The following is a 5,813-nucleotide window of genomic DNA, read 5'->3' on the forward strand; positions in this document are numbered from 1 at the left end:
TTATAAATCACTTTTTTGAAATTATGGAAAAGTTGACAAGTTTGATTGTGTGTTTTTGTATTGGCAGTACACGAGGGAAAACAAAACAGTTCCTAAGATTAACTCTCCGTCGATGTTGTCGAAACTTTTTCTGACTGTGAAGTTTTTAAAAATAAATTAGGTTTCAACAGTGGCAGTATTTTTTATTAAATTTTGATATAAATGTTGCCATAGAAATAAGAGCGAGAAGCTTAAAAAGAAATATACGAAAGGGCTCTCTGATTGGGTACATATGCACAATAACCGAACATGTAGTAGATAAAGCAAAACCTTCTCTACATAATGCACGATAATCAAGATAACTAATGAAAAACAATAGCGAAGTTTTGTAAATATTGAAGCTTGATTTCATTATGAAACTGCATATAGATGATGCTGTATGATAATGGCATAGCAAATCAATTTAGAGAATTTACGATTTTATCGGTCACTAAAACTCTGAGGTAGAGAGCTAGTTTGAAAACTTGAACAAGAATTAAGGAAGTAAAAGTCTAACTTTTTTGTCATAAATTTAGTGTCCTATAGGACACTAAAATTAGGACACAAAAATTAGTCTTTTAATTCCTTAAGTCTAGGATAAATTTTCAAACTAAAGAATTTAACCCTTGCCATTTGAATCAAACCGCTATAATTAATGGGCTGCTATCGGAGACAAAGACGTTTGATTTATTTACTTCAGCTCCTGTATAATTTTAAGAAAACATTTCTTTAACTAATCCCCAATTATGTACTATGAACTTCATTTTCAAGAGAAATTCAAAACTTTCGTAACCTTTGGTTCTCTAAATACGTTAGAAGAAAATCTTAATCTCCCTCGGGCATAATACCCAACACTCCAGCGCAGGCACTCTTGTGTTAGGGCGATAAGTCCTTCGGACGACTACGATTCTGTTCAAACATACACTTAGTGGCTCATATTAGTTTTGTGCTTGTGAAATTATGTATCTGTCAGAGAATAATCATTAGTAACCCTAGCGAAATAGAGTCCTGGCACAAAGATCCTTGCGCCTGAAAACTGGGTAATATCTGGGCCGCCTAAAAATTCTGTTTTAGTTTATTGAGAGGGTCGGATGGGCTTAAAAAGAATATACAGCACCCACTTAATTCAAATTGAAAACTTTATGAGATGAGAACAGTTCGAAATGTTGTGGCAAAAGTGAAAAACTTACTAATGAGAGAAGCGCATTTCATCAGGAAAAAGAATTTAACAATACTATAGCTTACAATTTTATTTGTTGTTTTTGTTTAGTATTGGGAAAGTTTCAAAAGTGTGAATTTGATACTGCCAACGCGCTATTAAGTTATGACTATTCAGTGGGGTAAGAAGAAATTCTTAAATAAATGGCAAAAAAAGTATTCTCATTGAGTCGTTCTTTTACATTTGTGTTTCAAAAAACGGATTTTTTGAGTATTTGAGCTCCAATACGCTATGCACCCCGGTAAAAGAGAAAGAACTGCTGGTTTCACCACATAGTAATTCATCAGGCAAAAATATGGCAAATGTGTCCGGGAATGCATATAATATGAAGCCACTAAAATGTGAGCACAAAATATAAAAATTTCGAAAATTTAAGTAAAAACTAAAAGATTAGGCCCAACTATTTCTTTAGCTTTAGAGCGTAACTCATTTTTACCGTTGACTCTCTAAAAAGAGCAATTAACAAAAAAAACTAAAAAGCAGTGAGTAAATGAGCTAATGAAATTGATCGAATTGATTGCAACTTTTTGCTAGCGTTAATATGGCAGTATCAAAAGGAAAACTTTTCATTAATACTCTGTCATGACTTCTGTCCAAAAAACTAGACAATATTATAAGGCATTTTGGAGCTGAGAAAAGTTTTCTTACTTATTCTATTTTTGTTGATTTAAATGTGAAGCTGTCGACGAACAACTTCATATGAGTTCAATGTTTATAATTATCCAAGAGATTAATGATGTAATCAAAGGAGTTTCAGTGTCTATCAAACATTTTTCTCTTTTTTTTTCAAACCAGAAACCGAGGTTCAATAATTTCTTTTTGGTTATCAATTTCTTTCCGCATAAAAATCGCTGACTAACAAAAAAACTGTTATTTCTAAAAAATCATTTTCCGCTAAGGAATCCATAGTTGCTCAGATGATTGAGAATTTTGTTTTGGTATAAGTTTCAAGTCTATTTTTTCCAGTTCCGGCAATTTTTTCAATAGGTCCCCTGTTATGCGAATCCCATGTATAACAGTCTGTATTATGCAAGCACTCTGTCACTACAAAAAGAAAAAGATAACACAGGTAAAACTTATGTTTATTGAGATAACCTTTTTTGTTGAATTTATTGCCAAAAATCTCGAATTCTTCATTTTCATTTTCCTATGTAGATTGATCACATTAGAGGGGTTTTTTAATTGATTCGCTGTCCCAATTCATTGTGAATATTTTTTGACTACATTCATTTTTGGTCTGGTCAAATAGCAGAAGAGTAGCCGATAATTGTGTTAACGGTCCTAATTTGATCTCTATATCTTCTCAAAATGTTCTACTTTATTGATCCGGCCACTTTAATGGGGACGGGAACTATATACTCAAATCGGTTTTTTAACCCTCAGTCTTGGCCAATCGATAAAACTATTGTAGATAGTTGTGAGTGGTATCATCAGGAAGTCCATCCAGCGTAAAATATAAAATCAAATATATATTTTTTGATTTTGGTTCTTTACAAGGAGTTATCGAGGTTTAAATAGTTTTGAGAATAGTAGACAATCTTCCGTTGTTTTATTCACTCTTTTCGTATCTGTGAGCAGTTTCGATAAAATATGATCAAAGTGTTCAAGTTGGTGTTATTTATTTTATCTTTAAAGAGAGAGGGGGTAGCTGAATTGCTGGATTTGAATTGTTTGACCAGAATTTTTGCTATATATTCCTCATATTTTTGCTATTCAGACTTTCGTAATAAATAGGATCAAATATGTTTTTTTAACCCACTTTCTTTAATTTTGCTGGAAGTAGACAACCTAAAACTGTGGTCAATTTCTTTGTAAGTTCTAAAAGCGAGAAAATTGTACTCCCGCTTGCTTTACAAGTGTTCCGTAATTTTATTTTTTCCACTTTTTTGCAAATTCAAGATCCTTGATTATACAAAATGCATTATTTATTTTTGATATAACAAAAATGTTTTGTATAAAAGTTTTTCTATTTCGCATTCATTGAAATAATCCAGTGTTTTCTTAGACGTGCTGCAAAATCAGACCTGATCTAGATCTCATCATGGATTCTTACGGCAAAAATGTTTTGGATTTTAACGGGGTGCGGCCTTTTTTCTATCAAAATATTTCCGAGTTTGTCGTTTAATATAATAATTACTGACAAAAGTTTCAAATCACGCCTCCAATATTGACAAAAAATTTACAGAAAAAGAGGCCCAACGACAATATAGTTTAGTTTCAGAGTTAAACTCATAATTTTTAGGACCGTGACAAGCTGTTTTTGTACGTTTTCATGATTTTCTTACGTTTTGTTTTCATCTGTTCAACTTTTTGCAGTTCAATGAATTAGCTTTCCCGAAAAGACTCAATTTGATTCTTTGAAAAATTTAACTGAACCTAGACAATGCTTTCAATTGTTATATAAAGTCTCATACGAACTTGAAGAAAAACGTCGGTGAACATTTAAACTTAGCTGCTTTTTTTATTTCTCTCACATTCTTTCTCAGTCTCATTAAAAACTGGCGGAAAACCAATTCATGTGAGTTATAGACTAATGTCTGTAACGTTTTTATATTTAACTAGTGTTTTTTGGTTTTGATAATACGGGTTTTTTTATTAAGGGTTTCAACTTTTTTTTCTATGTTAGAGCATAATTGCGCAATTCACTAGTTCGTTTTGTTTACTTGTTAATTTATCACTTTACTGATTGGTCCAATACAAGGACAGCATAGTTGGGAACTACGCAACGTTGAAGAAGGCGTATCTGAATTTGTTAATGCTTTTGTTGAATAACTTATTTTTTTGAGCTGAAACACAATTCTCTCGCAAAAATCAAAAAATGTTTTTGCCTATGTTTGTCTGTCCTTTTGTTGTTTTACGATATACACCTAGAAATCATATGTCTCAAATGCTTTCCAAGACGTATAGCGAAACCTGTTTAAGGATTTCAATTATTACCTATTTGTTTTATTGACATTCAAACTAACTTTAAAAAGAGACTTTTTCAAATGTCTCCTTTCTGCTTTCTTTTTGTCACCATCTAACCCAATGTCAACATTAAGAAGCTCCAACTAGGACTGTTGAATCAAACATTATTTTCGCGCTGGGTTATATGTTTTGACTCAAAACTTTTAGAGACCACTTAGTATCATAAACATTTTCGAGATTTCTAAACTGATGAGTTTTTGGGTTTCTTTTTGTGGTCATTTTTTTACGTTTTCCCTTTATAAGGAAGACTTGTTAAAACAAATGTTGATTTACAGTTCTTCCAGATGGCATTTTTTCTTTATAGCGCCTTAAGCATTGTGGTTTTGTTAAATTGTTTGTGAAGTTTTGGCTTCTGCTTGTATTTGTTTTTACTTGTAGTCTCGTGGCTTCCTAAATTGGCTTTTCTTCGGCTCAAACTGGTTTTCTAAAGTGTTGCAGTTTTATTCACATTTTTGTTGAAATCTTACGTCTGTTATGATTTTTGAGAATTTTTAGGTTTAAAAACAAATTTGGATTTTTGAGCTTTGTCATTTTTTAGAATCGTTTTTCAGTGGATTCTTAGCTTATTCTCTGCAAAGACAGGTTGCAACCCGTTTACAGGGAGCTATATTTTAATCTTTATAACGCTTCCAGTCTTAACCTTTGTTTTGTGGTTTCAAGGATTTTAATTTAAAATTTTGATTTCAAGTTTTAACTTTAATGATAGGTCCCATTGGCTTTGAAACACTGCGCAATTGAAAATTTTTCATGCTCTTAGTGACAAGTTTATGGTTTGAGCGGCTTGACCGTCATTTTCACGCAAATATTAACTGAAATTTTCCATTATGCCGTTATTTATCCTTCTTTTTGTAGTCGTATGACGTATATTGGATAGTGACAGGTCTCAATTTCTTCCTATGGAGATACTTTTTGACATTTTAGGTGTTTCGCTTAATACTTAATGATATTTAAGACTTGAAAAATAAATATTTTGCAAAAACAGATGCGTTTTTTGAAAATGTACCCTTTTTTCTCTTTTTTTTCGATTTCTTACCCAGTCGCATTAAGGACAGGTCCCATATCTTTTCTAATGAAGTATAGGTTAATTTGTTTTGTTTAGGTTTTATCTGACGCGAGTTTGCTTTTTTATCATTTTTTTTTTCAAATTTATCGAGTTTCGGTCGTACTTGATGTTTGTTATTTGATTTTTGTTGTTGTCCTTTTTAATATTCCTATTAACAACAAGTTTCATCGGCTGTCTAGAGTGGGATTATTGTACTCCATTGGTGGTTCTGTGAACGGTATGTATCTCTTCTATCTCTACATCATTTGGTAGCCAATTAAGTCAAGAATGTGGATGAGCAGGGTCGGAACATTATGTGCGTACGCACATTACCGAGCTTCCTTGTTTTTCCCTAGTCCCCACCTTCACCTTCTCCCTAATCTTCTATTTAAGCTTTTCCGGATTGCTCTTTGTTGGAGTTCCTCTAGGTTCGAATTACTTCGAATTTCAGAGGAAGTATGTTCTGTATCTGTTATTCCAAATGAACAGAACTGACTGTTTCCAACTTTTTTTCTTGACTCGCATATTTGAAATTCAAAAAAATAAGTATTGACGGAGGGCGCTAAG

Source organism: Convolutriloba macropyga, chromosome 10 (genome assembly GCF_964194025.1).
Source record: "Convolutriloba macropyga chromosome 10, txConMacr16.3, whole genome shotgun sequence".
In the NCBI taxonomy this organism is placed as follows: domain Eukaryota; kingdom Metazoa; phylum Xenacoelomorpha; order Acoela; family Convolutidae; genus Convolutriloba; species Convolutriloba macropyga.